This window comes from Phyllostomus hastatus, unplaced genomic scaffold (assembly GCF_019186645.2).
Source record: "Phyllostomus hastatus isolate PE091 unplaced genomic scaffold, TTU_PhHast_1.1 phas_scaffold_216, whole genome shotgun sequence".
In the NCBI taxonomy this organism is placed as follows: domain Eukaryota; kingdom Metazoa; phylum Chordata; class Mammalia; order Chiroptera; family Phyllostomidae; genus Phyllostomus; species Phyllostomus hastatus.
In genome coordinates this window covers 9,247,344-9,268,409 of record NW_025334018.1, presented here as the reverse complement: position 1 = coordinate 9,268,409, position 21,066 = coordinate 9,247,344, and the positions used below count along the sequence as shown (strand labels likewise).

At 44.1% G+C, this 21,066-nt stretch overlaps 1 non-coding gene across 1 annotated transcript; it reads right to left on the bottom strand.

Annotated features, from left to right (window-relative positions):
* Nucleotides 1-18,514: 18,514 nt before the first annotated feature.
* On the bottom strand, nt 18,515-18,640 carry LOC123804883. Its single transcript, XR_006783233.1, has one exon. It is a non-coding gene; the product is annotated as a small nucleolar RNA SNORA28 (small nucleolar RNA).
* Between the last annotated feature and the right edge of the window lie 2,426 nt (nt 18,641-21,066).

Sequence of the window (21,066 nt, the reverse complement as noted above, 5' to 3'; positions counted from 1 at the left end):
TGACCTAGAATTTGGTTGAGGTTGGTCAACTTTATGCATTTATCCCCTGAGATTTCCATGTTGCTCTATCCTTAGCAGCAGCAATAAACTGATGATCAGCACACTCTTATTCACTGTGCCAGGCACTGTTTTAAGCTCATTCAATGTATTAAGTCATTTAATCCTCATGTCAACCTGTTGAAGTAGGAACAAGTAGTGTTCCCTTTACAGATGAGGAAACCAGGGCACTGACAGTTCCCACTTTGCACAGATACTGCCAGCCCAGCCTCTCATTAAGTTACCAGTAGGGTGACTCCAGTGTACTATACAGGCAAGGCCCAGCTCCAGTGGTTAGGCTTTTAATTCTTATCACTTATTTTTTGGCACCTTGAGTCATCTTGGAGCAAACATTTCAAATTGGGGACTGGAAGCACAGCCTCCTCACCCCCAGGGTTGGGGATTGGGCGTGGTGAGATGCAAGCTGCTGACCTTCCTGCACGGGGCTTCCCATTCTGCAATTGGACCTGGCTCCATCCAGGTGCTGTTTGCCTGGGCACATTCTACAAGGTAAGGCTGCAAAGTGCAAATGCCCTTTGACCAGATGTGAAACTTCTAAGATCACGCTTTACAATTCTCTTCATGTAATGATATCAGACCTTTAAAGAAGCTTAGTTTCTTGAATTTCAGTGTGTTGACTATAAGCGAAGTCTGGTAGGTGCTGTCAAGGAGCACTTACAATGCTCTGGGGTGGGCAGGATACGTGCAGACAGCTGTAACACCAGCCAAGCCAACACCAGCGTCAGAGCTGGGCTTCGTTCGGGCCGTCCCTGGGTGCAGGACTTAGAGGCTGTGTGATTTTAGGGAACTCACTTAACTGCACGGAGCTCCATTGGCTAGTTTGTACAACAGAGAGAATAAGAATTCATCTAACAGGATTCTCGTGGTGATTAAATGAAATATTTTGCTAAATACATTGTGGAAATGCTGAGAAGTGCTATACAAATATTAATTACTATATGTCCAATGTATTCAATGCTCTGACAGAAATTTTATGAGTTAAGGAAGGAGAGTGGGAGTCATCTATTAATTTTGATTATAGATAATTTACTCTTCCTGTTTAATCCTGTTCTAGTCATCTTTTTACTTCCTCTTTTGGGGTACAGAGCTTCCGTGGTTGAAAATCGGGCTCATGCAGAGAACTAATGGGAAGCCTTAGGAAGAAGAGGCAGGGAGCTGGGATGAAGAGACCCGGATGCAGTTGTTTGCGGATGGTTGGCACAGTGTCGTCAGTCACAGAGATCCACACCCACACTCACCCACGGTGGGTCCGCATCCAGGCATGACTCCAGGAATGTTCTGAATAAAGCAAAGCTTTGAAGTATACTTGCTTTTTGGCAGGAAAAATGAGCCACAAGTATCATTCCTAATTGTTCTCTTCCCTTAATCATGCCTGACCTTCCAAATATAGAATCAGACATCTACCCACATCTAGATCTCCTCTTTAAACACTTATTCATTCATTTTTTTTTCATTCAATACATATTCATTGAGAATTTGCTCTATGCCTGGTGTTGTCCTGGGCAGAGGGGCTTCAGACATGGATAAGATACTATTCCTGATCTTAGAGCATTTATAGTCTCTTGGAAGGTACAAATGGGCAATTTTAAAATGTGATGTTATATTAGGTGTTTCCAAAGGGAAAGCAGAGGTGCCCTAGAGCCCCGCTTTAGAAAGAGTGCCTGCCACAGCCTAGGGACAAGGAGACAAAGCCTTCTCAGAGGAAGTGGCCGGAGCAGGAGAACTGGTAACAGGTAAACCTTCTCAACCTGACACCTGGCTGTCTGTGAATGGTCTTGCAGGCTTTGTGCCCCTCAGGGCCATTGAAAGCCAATTGATGTATCAGCCCACTTTGAAAGAATAGTTTTAGAAATGAAACAATTTAACTTCATATTAATGAGCGCATGGGACATTACTGACCTGGTGGGAATTTCTGTTGAGGACTTCAGGGCAAGCAGAAGGTTTGCCAGTATAATGCCCAATGTTTACCAGGTCCTTTAGATGTTGCTTTCATTCATTCCTCACAGGAGCCCCGTAGACAGGTCCTATGGTTGCCTCCATTTTAGTGGGTGCGGGGTCTGCCCACAGGGTGGCATCTGCCCACTCTCTTAGGGTGACAGCATGTTAGGTCAGGTGATGAAAGGAAATAGAGAAACAGTGTGCAACAAGAAGTTGAATTTTTGTTTGATTAAATTCTAAAATGGTACCAATTCTTTCATCCAGATTTCTACTGGACTCTACTTCATCTACAATAAAATGGAAAGGATCCTAAGTCTTGTTTCAGAGAGGTTATGGTTAGTAAAACAGGAAAAGTTAGTACAAACATAAAATATTAAGTGGAACATTTAGTATATTTAGAGGCTGATTATTCAGGTTAATGAGACTGGTTAGAATTTGGAACTGTTGAAAATAACCAAAAGACATTCTCCCAGAACCAATTCTGTTGTGGCTCTACATTTTTAGAACTTCCAACAAATTCAGCTCCATAAACACCCCTCGAGCACCTGCTATGTGTCAGCTATGATGGATACCGAGGATACAAAGGTAAAAACGCTTGCGTTCCTGCCACTGTCGTAATGCGTAATTGGAAGTGGTGGACACACTCTAAGGAAGCCCAGAGGGGGGAAGGGATACTTCTGCTGGCCTGGGGCTGAGGGGAGCAACAACAAAACTGGACCTCGAATGTGTCACAGGACTTCACTGGACTGGCAGAGGGAGGAGGGTACTCTCGGCCTAGGAGAAAGTGGGAAAACCCACAGAAGCACGGGAAAGTATGGTGTGCCTGGGCAACAGCTCCACAAGGCTGGAGAGGGCGTCTGGGCAAGCCGTGAAGGGATTTTCACAGCCGTGGTCCGGTGTTTGCACTTTATCTCACACGGTGTTGGGAAGGGGGTGGGGAATCAGATAATACAATAGGCAATTTGTCCCTGAAACGACCTATACAGGACTTACCTTCCGGTGAATGCATTGAAAAGTGTAACAGATTTTAGAGTCAAAGGCCCTGAGTTTGAATCCCTCATCTGCCTGTCACAAGCCGTGTGACCGTCACCGGTGTAATTAACCTCAGCTGTAAAAGGAGGCTAGTAAGTATGGCAGTCTTCCAAGGTCGCTATGGGAATGGAAAGAGACAATATGAGTGAAAAACAGTTTCTACACTATAAAAGCACTGTGTAAATGTTAATTACTAATATCGTTATTTGGTGCCAAAAAGAAAGGTTCTGGGATAGTTTAATATGCTCTCTCTGTGTTACAGGGAAGTCTTGGTTTTCAGCAGTGTAGACACTAATGGTTTGCTTTTCACCTGTCATGAAATCTCTTATTAGCTGTAATGCCTCTAAACTTGCTGTTTAGCCTAGCATGCACAAGAGCAAAAGGAGAGTAGCATTTGTTTTTTAGTATTTTCCTGTGCCAGACATTTGGTACCATCATCTCATTTACTCTTCACTATAGCACTTTAATGTAGTTATTGTTCCCATTCTACAGGTTAGAGAATCAAAGTTGAGAGTTATAAACATGTCCACATTGGGAAGTGGCAGAACTTGGTTTTGAAAGTCTTGTCTATGCTGACTCTAATCCTCATGTTTTGTTCCACACACTGCGCTGTAGCAAGCACCTAGCTGATGCTTAAACAAAATATTCCTCATCTTTTTACCCCGGTTACTCCCTCATGATAAGCCTACTAAAAGGGCCATGCTTGTGACACATGACTCCATGACCACAGCTGACTAGATCACTCCTGATCCAAGCTGGACCAATCACATTCTTCTTTCTGAAATTTGGACCAGTCATCTGTGGGAACCAGACAGAAAAGACAGGCAGAATCAGGGCCTCATCCCACTAGTATAACATGGCAGGCTCACATTCAGGCTCAAGAACGGAGGAGTCAGAGAATATGATGTCCTGGGAGGAGGCGGAGCTGCACAAACAGGGTCAGAGACCAGGGGCCCGGTGTCCGTACAGAGCGTGCAGGGCGAAGGGCTGTCTCAGCCCCTGGTGGCCTTGATGTTTCCGGCTCTAATTCATGTGAGGTCTTGACTTCCTTACAACAATCTCCTTCTTCATTTAAACTACCTGGCCCCACAGTCAGACAGCCTCATGCAAACACAGCACACAGTAAATAATTATAAAATGATTGGCCAACTGGTGTATGTCTTGTCACTTTTTCGACATCTTCATCTTGAGCAGTCACTTACTACACTTCATTGGTTTTGGTGTAATTCTTTGGTCTATCAGCCACTCTTCCTTCCAGTTTGGTCTGGGGGCCACTTCTCTGGAAGGATGAATAATCAATGTCTTAAATCACTCACCCAAAAAAAAGGTGCTGAGATACTAGATGTATTTGAAAAGCATTCATGAGAGTTTTAGGCTATTTAAGATGGTCTGAATACCCATGAATAAATAATATAATGTCTTGAAACTTCACATAATGCTTTACTTCAATTAATTTTTTAAATAAGGTAGGATTTTTGGTTCCACTTTTACATAATAACACATTTATTTTTTTAACAAAAAGTAGAAAGGGTGAGCACTGCAAAACCAAGAACAGTCTTTGTTGGAATTAGCGGAAAAGCAGGGACAGGTTACATGTTTGCTCCGAGGGAAATCCTGCCGCAGACTTGCAGTGTCGGGGGAGGACGGCCTCGGGACCTCAGTGCTGCAGGGAGAGACCAGCATTCCTCTTCGAAGCAGCACATGGAAACGAGGGAAAGGCTTAAGCTGAAGAGGTTAACTCATCTCAATGTTTAACTATTTAAAAAAGTCTTGCTCTAAATTCTATTTATTAGCCTTTTGAATGTAAACCTATGCTAATGTAAATAAATCCTTAGTTTTGTTGTTTAATGAAAGTTCTGTTTTTTGTGAAAGGGAGGGCCCATGGTTAGGAAAGGCCGTGTTCGCTTGGGCTTGGTCGCCCAGGCCCCTCAGGGGGTCGGGATGCTGTGGCTGCAGCCCAGGCAGCAGCTTTCTTAGTCAGTTCCCGCTGGGCAGGGAAGGAGCAGCACCATTCAGAATGTTGACACATACTAATAAAACGGCAGGCATCACAATACCACTGTCCAGCACACTGACTTCCTTCCCAGGGTGGATTTTGAGTATGGGGAACCCTTGCCAGCTGTGGAGATATGGAAAGTGACTTGGAGGCAGGGGACTGGGTTGCTGGGGCCCCTGCCAGTCCTTTGCTTTGTGATCTTGGGCCAATCGTTTAACCTCTCTGGGCTCAGTTTTTTCATCAGAAAATAACTTTAGAAAATAACTTTAGAAAATAACTTTATCTTTCAGGCATGTGGGGTTGAATCTCCTAGAGAGGTTGTGGGTAGGATTAGAAAAATTCCACATTTGACTAGCAGAGTGCCTGGGGCAAGGTAAGCACTCCAAAACTACACTCTCCTTTCCTCTTTGCATCGCTCAGTGCTGAGCACTAAAAACCAAGAATAGCATGATCAACAACATCCATTGCTTTTCCTGTGGGTGTCGACATTCTAGCCCAACCACTAGTGAGGCTTGAGACCGGGCCTCCACCTGGCCTGCAGTACTGAGGCCTGGTGGGCAGAAGAGGGGATGAGCCTTTGATGGACAGGTGGAATCCATGTCTCTTGGGACTTCAAGTACTTGGGGAGCAACAAACTCTTTTCTATATTTGGGTTTCAAAATAAAATCTCTAAACTAGGTAGAGATCTAATTAAAACTTGAGTGATTAAGTATTTCAAGTGATCAGTGTCTGAGAACAGAAAAGTCAGCTTCATCAGAAATATTTACAAAAGGAGGCAGTACGGAGGGTGGGCCTGGTTGGGGGGGTCTGAACTCGGGGGGGTGGGGTACGGAGGTGGGGAACACGAAGTGGAGAAGGATGCCTCCACATTCCTTCGTCAACTGCAAACTGCTTTGTAAGGGAGGATTCCCCACTGGGGATCAATAAGCAGTTCTCAGAGCTGATATTCTCTGAAGCGTCCACAAGTGTGGAAGCAATCACACTGTGGGGGAGTTTCCATGGGGCCCGGGGCGCGCTGGGGTGGAAGAATGAGGTTGCCCTGGAGAGCCTGGGAGAGAGGAAGGGAAACAGCTGTGAGCCTCTCTGGAAGGAAGAGACCTGTAACACACGCACAGGGTGAGAGAGGAGGAGCTGGGAGCCGGGGCCGCAGGAAACAGCACATTTCCACTCCCTCCACGTTTGAAGACACAACAGTCTTGTTTTTAAAAAACCAGGAACTGGTTCACACTGTATGAAAATTTGCTTCTAAGAAATGAGTAAACAATGCAGGCTTTAATGTAATAGATATAATTCTCCACCATTACTGTTCATTGTCTCATGCACCTGGGCTTGCCAGCACGCAGTAGACTGACAGTGAAGTTCAGTTCTAGGGTCAATGAATTTAACTCGTCTGGGACTCAGCGAGACTGAGCAGACGGATCCAAAAATGGAGACATGGCCTATGTGCTGCTTCCTCTTTTGCATGGGCCAGAGGTTGGCTGGTCTGTGAAGCAACCGAGATGATAGGAGCACATGTTGGGAAACTAAATTAAGAGAAAGGTGGAAACAGGGGAGGTAGCTGCCAGCCGCTGTGCTATGCATCACTATAATCTTTCCGAGTCTTTGTTTCCTCTTCTGATAAATGAGGGTAATAACCGTCTCTCGGGCTTGCAGTGAAAATAAGATTAAAAAAGGAGATATAACAGCGCTTGGCCTATGATACTAGATGCTGAGCAAATATATGTTGGTCCACGTTCTCTGACAGACCCACAGGTCCCACCATGTGCTCTGGAGAGGCATGTGCTGAAATGCGCTTCATGTCACCTAAGGCAAATGGGGAGTGGGTGATTGGGTCTAAGCTTCCTCTTCCTTCAACATCAAGGGACAAGAGTTAAATCAGGGGCATGGATATTTTGTGCAGCTTACTGTGTGGGAGTGTTGTTGGTTGTGGGAACGTGGGGGGTGGGAGTGATGGCTGTTTTGATATCTCTGTTAATCGTACACTAGATGGCTCCCAGGCAGCTGAAACAACTCTTTTCTGTTTGGTTTCCTTACGGATGGCCTGTAAAGAGATTGCCTTAGAGAGGTTCCCAAAAGAAACTCAACAGTCCGTATCCACTCCTCTTGAATATTGTGGTAGACACTTTTCAATGCAATACCCCATTTGCTCCTCAGACTTACCTTAGGAAGTAATCTCTACTCTGAAGTAGAAAAGACTACAAACAGAGAGACGGATCTGCCTGCAGACTTATTATAATCAGCCGCTGTATTCTGAGATCACAGATAAATATTGAGCCAGTGGAAGGAGAAGGAAAGAAGACAGAACAAGAATCAAGTTTGTCTGTATTGACTGAAGGTCTTCATTGCTTCTGCTGTGCGCATCTCCGCAATGTACTCAGGTAACCCCCAGAGGCCCCAGCACACATGGAATCTCTCCAGGCACCCAGAGCACATCCCTGGAGCTCCTGCTCAGGACAGAAGCCCAAGTGCAGACAGCTACTCACAAAAAGGACCATTTCAGAAATTAACCTTTCATTGGTGAGTTTCATTTCATTGCCAAGCAGACATGCCTAAATTGGCCATTAGTGCTTCTCTAGGGAGGGGCCAACCTGTGGGATGATTTATAAGCATGTTGTTACTCTATTTTGCTATTCTCACAGTGACAGAAAGAAACCACCACTCCTTAAATACCTGCTGCCTGTGGGCCGGCATCGTACGCGTACATCATCTCACTTAATTCTTACAACAACTGTATGAAATATATATGATCACTCTTATTTTATGGACAAAAGAGCTCAAGGGAGTTAAGAGGCTTGCTGGAGTTCACAATAAGTGGCAAAGCAGTGATACACAGTCCATCTTTTTAATACTTAGACTGCAGTCTTCCTACCTTACCATAGAGTCTCTCAAATAATCCCTGTGTTGAAATGGGCGTCAAACCTGGGCTCTGAGAGGTACAGTCTGCTGCTCTCCCAAACGAAGGTCTTCCTCTGGAAAGTTGACTTCCATCCCCAAACCTTTACACCAAGATAAATGCATGGATCAAAGGTAAGAAAGATGACCTGTCTCTTCCTAGGCACCTCCCAAGTGTATGATCCTGAAACCCAGGGCACTCCGCTGGATTTAGCTTTGACTCATTCCTCGCCCTCCATCACGGATTCTAGCAAGTTTGTTGTTTTTCCTCCCAGGGTTTCCTGTGTTCACTCCTTGTCTTCTAATCCCACTGTCACCACTCTGCTGTACTATTTCAGTCGTTTCCTAGCTTCTCCTTGCCTCCAGGCTTTCCCCGTTTTGAATCCTGCTGCTGGATCAGTCTTCCCCAACCATTTTGTAAATGTCAATCCTCATTCAGAAACATTCCATTGATATGATGCAGCCACTGAGGCTGATGTTGGAGAAGAATAGTTAATGAATGACATGACATGGAAAAAATGTTCACAGTATGTTATTAAAGGGGAAAAAAAGGTTACAAAGTACACCAAATGTTAACATGGTGATCTGTGTGCGGTGGGCTTATGGATGACTTTATCTTCTTTTTTGCCTGTCCAGAGCCCTTTAATTTTTTTGCAGTAAACATTATTCTTGTAATAAGATTTTAAAAAGTAGAAGTTACTGTTAAGAATAATGAGAAGACACTCAGGGTAGTGTAAAACAGAACAATAATGAGATCCTGTTTTTAACCATTCAATCGGCCAAAAAAAGAAAAAAATGCAAAGGAGTTAAAATAGCTGGTGTTGGCAGGTTCGAGGTCAAGGTTATGCTCACACACTGTAGGTGGGGGTGTAAACTGATATGGTCTTTGTACAAGATAATGTGCAAGATTCATCAGAGTGAAACATTTGCATAAACCTTAACCTAACTTTCTAGTTTTAAGGATTCATCATATAGAAAGATGGTTTTCAGAGTTTAATCTACACCAACAGCCTCAGCATCACCCAAGAACTTGCTAAAAATGAAAATTTTCAGGCCCCACTGCTGGCCTACTAAATCAGAAACTCTGGGAGTGGTGTCCAAGAATCTGTTTTAATAAGGCCTCTGGGTCATTCTGATGAACAACTTAGATTTGAGAGCCATGGCTACAAAAGTACCCTTCTTTTTTTTAATTAAATTTATTGGGGTGACACTGGTTAATAAAATTATATAGGTTTCAAGTGTGCAAGTCTATGATACGTCATCTGTATATTGCGTTCTGTGCTCACTACCCAAAGTCAAATCTTCTTCCATCACATGTATTTGACCCCTTTTACCATTTACCACCCCCTTCCTTCTCGTAACCACCTTACTGTTGTCTGTGTCTATGAGTTTTTCTTTGTTTGTTTGTCTTATTTGTTAAGAAAGTAGCTTCGTGGGAACAAAGGTACAGTGGTAAATGTACAATCATATATACACTACTACCTTCTTTGTGATGTTGTAAAATTAAAAACAACCTATGTATTCAATAGGGACATTGCTAAATACATTATACTGATTTATCCTGAGCCCACTTTACGACGTGCCAACTTAAGTGCTTGTCCCATTCCTCCAAGCTGGTGGGCTGGTTGTTCCCCAGACAGTCTGGGATACACCCACCTCCCTGCCTGTGCTAATACCGTTTTCCTTTCTGAATCAAGCCTTATGTCCTCCATGGAACCTCTCTCGGGAGCCCTAACCGTGGGGTCATCCTGAGGCCCTGCCCCGAGTCAGGCCTCTCACCAGATGCTGGGCCTCCCTCGCCTGTTCTGCTCTGTAGCATTTCAGGTCTGTTTCCCCTGAGACACTATCACACCTTGGGGCAGGGGCCGCTCTGTTCTTTTTTGTTCTTGGGATAAATGGCTGTACTTGATGAAATGATGATAGATTTGTACTAACACTTATTTGCTATCTGTACTTCAGAGATTTGATTTATATAGCAGCAGTGACGGCAAGCAGGCAAGCAGGCCCCCAGCACGCCAGTCCCTGGAATTTGGGAGTTGGGTCAGGGATGGAAATGAGCCCTCTCTAGGTATATCTTTTCATACAGCCTGACGTCTGAGTTACAGAAATGTTGTTCTTATTCACAAAATAAAATTAACCGTGCAAAGATGAAAAACGAAACAAAGCTTAAAACTGAACATGAACAGAAACAAATGAATCAAGCTATGTATCAAATTCAGAACCTTACCACACAGAGAAAAGAAGCAAAATTCTGTGTGTGCTTTCTCTGTGGGAATATTCTAGGGATAAAAAGAACTTCAAAGAAATTTTAATTTTACTTACTTGGTTATTTCTTAATAATTATAATGCTATCGAACTTTTGAAACTATTCTATGTCTATTGGTAGATGACCATCTTCTCTGTGTTTTGATATCATCTTCCCTCCGCATGTGCCTCTATGTCCAAATCTCCCCTTTTTATAAGGACACCAGTCATATTGGATGAAAGCCCACCTTAATAATTTCATGTTTACTTGATTACCTCTGCAAAGACCCTATCTCCACATAATTTCACCTTCCGGGATGCAGAGGTTAAGGAATTATACACACACACACTTTATGTTACGTTTTACTTATACATCCCTCTAACCGTGTCAAGTGAAAGGGCCCAAGAGCAGTGGCATTGCTGCAGCAATGAGCACACCTAGAGCCCAGATCTTGATCTCTAAATACCAGTTCCCCCCAAAGAAACTGGGGCTCCTTGATGACATAACTGCTCTGGCTCTGGTGCGAGGCCAGCACAAGTGAGCCCGGGAACCGCGGTGAGCCAGGGAGAAAGGACACACTTACAGAGTAATGAGGTCGTGTCGGAAGGACACAGGGTCCTGCTAGAAGGGGTCCCCACGGGCCAAGTCTGGGATCATTTGAACATCAGAACAGAAAATGACAGTAATAGATTATAGTCCATTGAAGTTTTTTGAAAACTAATCCATGAGTCCATAATTATACTAAAAAAAGGAGACTTTTAAAGATAAGGATTCCACCTAATAAATGTAGAAGGAGGGAGAGAATTAGAATATCACTACATTTCAGCTTCTAATGTAATCATTGATTCAGGCAAGGGTCAGCACCAGATTTTAAGCTCTGAGCAAAAAGGGTTTTGAGTAACAAGATGCTCACATAGCATCAGTGTATGCCTCACAAATCATGTATTAGTTACAAAGGGGGAAAGGTACCTTTTTTAAAGAGGGAGTGATTTGGTGGTTACTGCTTCAACTAAGTGTTAGCATCACCAATAGTGGAACAATGTGATGTTATTTAAGCCTCTGATAGGAGGCCTTCCTGATATGAGGTACACCTTTGGATTATTTTTGCCAAAAAATATTTAACATGAATTTAACCATGAGAAACAACCATATACACCCAGAATGTAACAAATTCTATAGACAATTGTACTGGATTCTTCATAAAAGTCAATGTCATAAAAAAAAAAGCTACAACTAAAAAAGAAGTCAGAAGACCATTCTAGATGAAAAGAAACTGCCCTAGCTGGTGTGGCTCAGTAGACTGAGTGTTGGCCCCCAAACCAAAGGGTCACTGGTTTGATTCCCAGTCAGGACACATGCCTGCATTGCAGGCCAGGTCCCCAGCCGGGGTCGCGCAAGAGGCAACCACAAACATGCTTCTCTCCCTCTCTTTCTCCCTCCCTTCCCCTCTCTCTGGAAATAAATAAATAAATCCTAAAAAAAGGAGCTGAAGAAAACACTATATGCAATGTGCAAACTTTATTGGATTCATGATTTTTTAAAAATGCTATAAATGACATTTTGGGAACAACTGGGAAATTTTTAGTGGGAAATGTATATTGAATAATAATTATGAAATGTGCTGCTAGTTTTTTCTCCAGTGTGATAATAGCCATAATGACGTTTGAGAACGTCCTTTTCCCTAGGAGACACATGCTGAAGTTATTTGGCTCAGTGCCAAGGTATCTGCAAGTTATTGAAAATAGTTCAGGAAAAATATCGGGTGCTAAAACTGGCTCTTACCAACTCCTGCGAGCAGATAAATATACAACAATTCTGAAAGCCATTTGTTAAACTACTGGTTTAATTTCAATAGCTTGAAATCAGCCACAGTGGGAGTTTTCAGGCCACAGGAATTGGCAAACACTGCAAACGAGGGCTCCTGCTGTCCCCCAGACTCACTGTATGTGGAGTCCCATGTGGATAACGGGTGAAACCATTCAAGTGTGCCCCTGTTCAGGACAGCATTCTTTCAGCCTTTGTGAAGATTTTAATTTTTTTTTTTCAGATACAAAGTTGGGAAACACAGAAAAAATCCTTCCTTGCTGGGACTCCTGAGAGCCCAGAGAGAAGGACAGAGCAGAGAGAGGGACGGTGCACGGGCATCTGCCGGGTGAGACTCTGAGACGTGTCAGTGGCTCCAGGAGACCCGGCTGGGGAGCCACAGCTTGAGGCCGGCCCGGCGCCCCCCCGGAGACGGGAGCGTATCCTGCTTTCCCTCCGTGTGTGCAGGTCTCTCTTCCTTCCCTCTGAGCCTGGAGCGGGGCTGCTGTATTGGTGGTTTGCCCGGATTTGCGGGACCCAACAGGAAGCCCGCAGCTGTGATTCCTGTGGATGAGAAGGTCCAAGGTAGACTGACTTGTGTGTGAGCAAGTGGCCACCTGGACTCTCTTCGTTTCCCTCTTCTCATGTGTCTTTCCATCACTTACTCCCTGTGTTCCTCGGTTCCTCTGCTCTCCGTGTACCACTTTTATTCAGGAATGCCCTCCCCTCGCCTCTGCTCGATCTTCCCCGCTTCCAGAAGACTCTCAAGACCACCTCCTCTGAAACCCCCCCACGATCGCCGCTGCCCTCTTCACCACGCCCCTGGCACCAACGTCTGTGTTATACCCGGTCATAACCTGTGCCGGGATTGAGTTCTGTGGCTCATTTTCATTTTTTATCTTATATTTAATTTTTTTATCCTCACCTGAGGACATGCTTATTAATTTCAGAGAGGAGAAAGGAGGGAGAAAGAGAGGGAGAGAAAAATCAGTTGGCTGCCTCTCATACATGCCTCAACTGAGGACTGAACCTACAACCTAGGCGTGTGCCCTGACAGGGAATCGAACCCATGACCCTCCAGTTTATGGGACAATGTTCCAACCAACTGAGCCACATTGGCCAGGGCTGTAGCTGATTTTTAAACTGATCTGTATGTTCCTGGAGGGCAGGAACTGGATTCTACACGTACTTGCTATGTAAAAAACATTCTTTTATCACAAGTAGAGGTAGCATAAAATATCTACTGGATTCAATTGAATTTCTTTCCTCTCTGTCTCTTCTCAATACTGTTTTTTTTCCGTTTTCCATTGTTCTCCCCTCTCTCCCCGCCGTTTTATTCGTTGGTCCCAGGCCCTGCCCTTGCTCGCGTGAGCTTCTCTCTCGCTTCCTCTCCTTGGCCCTCCAAGGCTGAAGTAGGGCTGGCTCGGAGCCTGGGCCTCTTCTCAGCCACAGAGCGCCCCTTGCCCGTGAGGTCTGTGCACCCAATTCCAGGGCGGGAAGAAAAACGGCCTCCGGGAAACCAGATCAGGATGCACTGTCCTCGGCCGGGCGGTCTGTCCCCGGAGCACCGGGCTCCACAAAGGAAGCCGTGGGGGGCGGCGCGGCGCGGCGCTCGCAGACATCTGCCTCACACATTTTTTTCTCTCCCGTCCCCTCTCCACCCACCCCACCCCCCTTGGATTCTCTGGACTGATTCTTGTGGTAAAATCTCACACATTTTCTCAATCTCTATGCAAACCAGGTAGGATTGACAGCTGCAGAAAGCCGCGCAGTGCCGGGGCCCGCAGTTATCTGTTCTCCCTCGGAGGGAAAACCTTTGAGCTCCGTGACAGTGCCTCGAAGCCATGGCCCTTGTCCTAGACTCTGCCCTGGCCCAGGCGAGTGCCTGACCCCTGCTAATGTGTGGGGCCTTCAGCCGCAGAGAGTGGGGGGGAGGTAACCAGAGCCCCCCACATGCCAGTGATTCATGTCCTCTGAAGGGATCAGAGTGTTATTAGAAACCTCGCCTGCCAAATGCAGGGCAAATGTAACCAATTTATTAATGCTGCAAAACCAATGTGTGAAATTGGACCAAGAGAAGGGCGCCGGGCCCTCTCCCCACGTCCTGCCGGCTGGCAGCGGCAGAGGGAGGCGAGCGGACAAAGGGTTTTGTCTTCTGCAGGAGAATGTTGCTGTCCTCATCACGTGTGACAATGACAGCAAATATTCCCGGCCGAAGTTTCAGAGGGTTGGGACATGACTGCGTGCACCCCACCCCGCCCCCGCCTGGCTGTGGTGCCTCCCCTGCAGTGTGTAGGTTGGGTGGACAGGCGAGGGGCTTGGGCTGCCACTGTCCCGGCTCTGCTCCGAGAATGCAGGAGTATGCAGGAGAATGCAGGAGTAAGAATGCTGTGCATTTGTGGCCGCAAGTCTCTCAGTCTCTAAAATGACATCGTATGCTGTTTGCTTGGCCCTTTATGGCCTTAGATGGGTCTCTCGATGTTTCATGGGTGGTTGCAGTTTCCTTCAGAGCAGTACGCATTTTATCTGTCTCATTGCCTTTAATCGTTCTCTAAACAGGTGATTGGGCTAAAGAAGACATTAGCAGTCACCATGTATTAAAGAGTTTCTGTTTGGCCCGTCTTTATTACACACGATCTCATTTAATACCCACTACAAATACCCTCACGATGTAGGTATTGTTATTCTCGATTCACAGTTGAGGGAATTGAGCTCAGAGAGGTAATGAACTTGCTCAAGATTATAGGTTTCGGTGGACAGGATTCAAGCCCATGTCTGTCCAACTGTGGTCTTCGCCATCCAGGATTAAGGAAGTGGAAATCCGTGATGGTATTGTGTAATTCAGTGGGAATGTCAAGAAGCAAATACAGGGAATCTGGGCTGCCTTGTCTTTCAGATTACCAACTTTCAAAAACTTGGCTTACCATAAAAACAATGGATACACGTTTCACAAGAGCATAAGTAAATCTTTATGATGATTGAGACATTCAGAAACTCAGCATGATGTCAGGCCTTCAGGGGTTGGCATCACTATCATTGTGCAGGACTGTGAGGCTTGGAGATGAGATCTGGTGATTTTACATTCCTACCCATTCAGATCCCGGCTAAACAAATGTCCTTTGTTTTGTAGTGTGTCACTACATGCCATGTCTCAACACTAAAGGCAAGGTAATGTCTAGCAGGGAAGTCTGATTAGTAAATGTTGAACTAGGGTCTCGTCAATAGTTCTTTTATGAAAGACTAACATTTGTTAACTGTTGATTATGGACAGGATTATTCGAAGATGCTGATGGAGTCCCCATGCCCTAAAGCTATTAAATCCACAAGTTCATTTCTTCTGGAAACATGCGTAATGCATTGGTGTTGTGCTCTGACTGGCACGATGTGCCTAGAGGGCGGAGTTGCCTGCCATTTCTGGAAGCTTTCTCTCCTCTCCCCTTTCCAGTGATGTTTTAGCTGGTCCTGAGGCTGTTGCACACCCCGAGGAGGGGAGGAGGATCAATTCCAGCATTACTGAGATCTATGAGGAAGGTTCAATCTTCATTCTGAATTAAAATCCATTCCGAGTCCTCCTGTTTGTTTCGGTGTCTAGAAGAGTGTCCCTATTTCTCCTGTCCTTTCCTATAAGCTATAACTCACCCAGATATTTTTAGGGGAATAATCACTCACTAAAAACAAATCTGTGAGTCAATGAAGTTATATTTATGTATTTAAAAACAATTTTTAATATATAAAAAAGTGCAAACAGTTTTTTTTCTGTCCCTTCAATATGGCAGCAGTGAAGGCCCCCCTGCCTTCACCCCAGAAGGCTTGAAAACTGGGTTGTCCTCTGAGAGTGGAATTAGTAAAATCCACACTCACTGGCAGGGATTAGCCATGGAGTATAAGAATAATGGTAACTCCGAAAATAAGAATGGCTGCAATCATAACGCAAAGGACTGACTACGTAAGTGTCAATCCAATCAAAAGTTGAGCCAGGAACTCTTCCAAGGATGCGTGACTGAAATGTAAGTATAATTTAGTAAGAGGAAATATGTTCAATTCTACCTGGAGAGTGACTGTAAATAGACTGTGAAGGATTAAAGGGAAAATCTGAAGAGCACCGATCTTAATCTTTTAGATTAATGGCTTTGAGCATTGCGGTTTTCATGGGAAAAGGTTTCCTACAGCGAAGGTCAGTGCTGGCACCTGACTGGCCACGGCTGGCCCACAGGCACGTTTTGCTTGGCCCACACTGTATTGACTCACAGTATTTTTAAAAGTTGTCCAAGTTTCTCAAGTAGAAAAATACAGGTGTCTAGCTTTTATTGAAAACCCAGGGAGACCTGAATTAACCGTACTGCCAACGATGGGCTGGGGCTCTCAAGCAGCAGCCGCTCCCCTTAGCAAGGCGCACTGTCCAGTTTGCCCCAGTCCCCACTCTCCCCTATCATCACTGCGCCCTGCCCGGCTTTACTCACCCGGGCGAAGCTTTGTCAAGCCTCTGTTGCTGTTTGAGTGTGTGACCCCCGTCGTGGGTAAGCTTGCCTTCGGCTACTTGAGCTGAAATTAGCTTCTTAAGACCCTGAATTCTCCTTGTTCTGTCTGATTCCACGCTCGGCACTCAACCTTCTGTGGATCTGGCTCCCATGTAATTTGCCTATAAAGAAAGAATGCATTGATCTTCTGCCCTGAGCATCTCGCTCTATGTGAGGTGGTGCACAGGGTAAATGTAAAAAGGCTTCAGCTTTGGCGTCAGACGGATCTGGTTCCAATTCCGACACTATCACTTACTAGATAAGGTCACCACGAGGCCTCTCGGCACCCTGCCAGTCATCTTCTCCTGGAGATGTTGCCCTGGGTCACCTCGGGCCACATACCAGAATATTCAAATTGCAAAAACATTTTTATGGGCACAGTTGATACCCCTAAGTCACAAATAACAGCAGCTTCAAATCCAAGTAACCAGCAATCATAAATTTCTCCAGAGAAACATTCCAAAGGCGTAGAAATGTATTAACTAAGGACACAGCTCTGTGCTAGCTCTGTGCTCTAGAGAGGCTGAGGCAGAATGGGGGCTGGAATATGGGGCTTGACCATAGGAGACTCGTGTTCAAGTCCTAGTGCTTCCCTTTATCAACCATGTGAACTAAAGACAGTCATTAAGTGTTCTGAGCCCCTCAAATATAAGTTCCCTCCCTACGTATCCAATAGAAATTTTGTGAGGTTTAAAGGAAATAAGGAGGGCAAGACACTAGGTAAATTATACAATGGAACTGTTAATATCAAAATTTTGTAAGCCCCAGTGAACACAAGATTTGGAAGTAGAAAGAAGAAGAACCCAAGAAGTCTTTCCCAGGAGTCTGTCAGCAGCCAGAAGGGTGTTCACAGCCAAAAGATTCATGCCAGGCTCAGAGAACCCATACTATCAAAGCCTGGAGTTACCTCCAGTCAGACTCTGGTTCGTGAGATAAAACAATAATACCCAGTGAGGGTGCGGGTGGGGGGAAGTGGCTCACAAACACTGTGAGTGGAATTGTAAACTGGGACAAAGGGCAATTCGGTGGTACCTACTGAAATTTTAAATGTGCATTCCTGTTGACTCAGCAGTTCCCTTCTAGGAATTATCCTGGAGAAGCACTAGAGGTTGACAAGAATACCTGTACTGGAATGTTGAAGGCAACATTATTTGTAATAGAAAACTAAAAGGTGGGTGATTAATGCATTTTGAATATTCTTACTATGACTACTGTGTCCACATATAGATAAAAATCCACATATAACTTTTGATTCTCCAAAGCTTGATTACTAATAGCCTACTACTGACCAGAAGCCTTATTGATAATACAGTCAATTAACATATGCTTCATATGTTATACGTGTTATATACTGTATTCTCACCATAAAGAGTCAAGAAAAATGTTATCGAGAAAATTATAAGAAAGACCTGGCTGGCATAGCTCAGTGGATTGAGCACAGGCTGCGAACCAAAGTGTCTCAGGTTCGATTCCCAGTCAGGGTACATGCCTGGGTTGCAGGCCATGACCCCCAGCACCGCACATTGATGTTTCTCTCTGTCTCTCTATCTCCCTCCCTTCCCTCTCTAAAAATAAATAAATAAAATCTTTTAAAAATATATTTAAAAAAAGAAAATTATAAGAAAGAGAAAATACATTTATAATATGTGTTTAAGAAAATCTTGGACTTGCCCAGTTCAAACCTGTGTTGTTCAAGGGTCAACTGTATATTAAAATAGAATGGGTGTGTGTAATGTGTGATTGAGTGAAGAAAAGCAAACTGCAGTTCAGTATAAATAGTGTGACCATATGTTTAAAAAATAATATAGATATATTTTCTAGGTATATATACATATATCTAGAATATATAAAAATTATATATATACACACACCTGGAAAAATTCTAAACATATACAAGCATCATTTTTTTAACATTGATATTCACTGGGGAACAGGAGTATAGTATAAAAAAGAGACTTCACTTTTTACTTTACATACTTTTATGATATGTGAATATTTTACAATGATCATGCATTACTTTTTTAATTTTTCAACACCGTCTAAGTCCATATAACAGCTTGTCTCACAGAGGAGAGAGCATCAGAAAAGATTTGACTTTACTGCTATAGCCAGCTCAAACCTTGTCAGATAGTTTTGGTCATCTGCCACAGAGTGTTCCTTGCAATACTTTTGTAATTTTTAAAACACAATTAAAAATCAAAAATGAAAAGTTAAACCAATATTTAAGCGAGGGAGATAAAATATAATTCAAGAGCTAAAGCCAAGGGTAGGAGTAAGGCCAAGGAATAGAAGCGGGGGCACAGAGCCCAGAGAACCCCGTGCGGGGGGGCTCCCCAGCGGTTGTTCCCACGCACCTGGGCACCGACACTTCAGGACCACACCGGCCCTCCTGGACTTGTGCTCTCGTGGCGGAAGCAGTCAGAGTCAGCGCAGCTGCTGCTCCTGCCTCAGTATTGTTAGCTGTTGTTCTGTTTCTAAACAGGTTTGCAACTCTGCTTCAAAATTAGGAGTCAGCCCAAGGGGCAAGGCACCGGGGCTTCTAAGAGAGGCCGTTCTGCCATCTGTGAGGATGTATCCAGACTGACTCTCCTTGTACCTTGACCTTTGTGTTTTGCTTCTCTATGAACTCTTTGGCTTTGGCCTTGAATTTGACCACAGATTCTGACTCTGCCTCTACACCAGTCTTTTATCTTCTCCTACGGTGACTCCCTGGCCAATTCTGGACAATTCTCTGACTCAGGTTTTCTTCAGGGACTTAGTTTGGGCAATTTCTTCACACTGGCTTCCAGCACCTCTCTCCCAATCCTACCTTTAACCCTGCCACCCTATCTCAGCATTGACATGGCCAGCCAAGAGGCCAGCACGGGCCCAAACGAACTACGGGCACGAAAACGACAAGACACGGTAACTCATAACTCACGAGGAGCCCCTGGGACACTGGCTATCTGGGAAACTGCCCTTAACTCCACCTGTGGTTCCTAATGAGATGACTGAGAAGTCATCAGGAACCGTCATGCCAGAGTCACAGTGCTGTAATTTCTAACAACCCACAAGACTTTGGGAGCAACTTGCCCAAGGTGGCATGTGCTTTGTGAGCTATGACTATGTGGAGGGGGATGGAAGGCCACCAGCTTGAGCCAGCTTCTCCTTCTTAGCTTGCCTGGACATGGACCTCCCCCAATGACAGCCTTCATTTATTTCTTATTTCATGACACAGAAAGAACATATGGGTAGAATCCAGGAGTGAACTTGCTTGTAAACCACAGAGCGTGAACCAGAACTGTGGGTGCACGTGGTTAGAGAGATGCAGCTTCTCCCAAGGCTGGAGGTGAAGCCCCACCTCAATTAAGTTAAGAAATCCTCAGTTAAGACTGTCTGGCCTTCTTCCCCCTGCCAGCTTTGAGGAGCTGAGACAGGATCTCCTTGGGACCCAGAACAGGAGCATTTTGTAATAAAATTCCTTATACATTTTCACATCTCCACGGCTCTTAAGATAATCCTTTGGTAGGAAGAGTGATTTTCTCTTTTAAATCCCAGGTCTCAATGTCCTGCCAAGAAGACAGACACGCAGCACACAGCATACCCGGAACCCACGAAGATAGCACACACTACAGTTGAGAACTTCATTCAGAGCATTCACGTGGCCAGAGGAAAAAATCCATAGCCAAAGTTCAAAGACAACATATTGGTAAAAATATTCAAAACAAACATGACCAATAAAGGGTTAATTTTCTTACTTAAAAGAATTTTTCCAAATTCAAAGAGAGAGCAAATAAACAAACAGGGAGTTCTCAGAAAAAGATAAAATACAAATGACCTGAAAGATATGAAAAGATGCCAATCTCACAGAAAAAAAATTACAATGTAACGAAAAGACATTTCATCAAACAGATAGGCAAACATTAGAAAGCGTGATATATTTAGTATTAGAAAGCAAATATCAGCCCCAGCTGGCATCGCTCAGTAGATTGAGCGTGGGCTGTGAACTAAAGCATCGCAGGTTCGATTCCCAGTCAGGGCACATGCCTAGGTTGCAGGCCACGGCCCCCAGCAACCACACATTGATGTTTCTCTCTCTCTCTCTCTTTCTCCCTCCCTTCCCTCTCTAAAATAAATAAATAAATAAATAAATAAAATCTTTAAAAAAAAGAAAGCAAATATCAAAGTAAAAAAAATTGTGTATATTGGTAGGAATTTAAATTACTACAAGCTTTTTTGGAGTGCAATTTGGCAATATCTCAATTTCTAAAAGTAGCCTAAAATAGATGGATAACAAAAAGAAATCTGAAAATAACCCAAATATTTATCAATAGGAGATTTGTTAAATAAAGTTATCTTTTATTGCTACATAGGAATACCATTTGCCTAATACAAAAATTAAAGTAAATATCTAAGTATTGGGATGGAAATATTTCTCATGTAAGTGAAGAAGTGACATGCAGAACAGCATGATTAATATTATTTATAAGTAAAAAGGGTAATATATGTACATGTGCAATACAATGATATATGCACAAATTTTCTGAAAATTTAACAAAAAAAATTAACATTTTGGCAGAAGATCCATTGGAAGGTCTGATTCACTT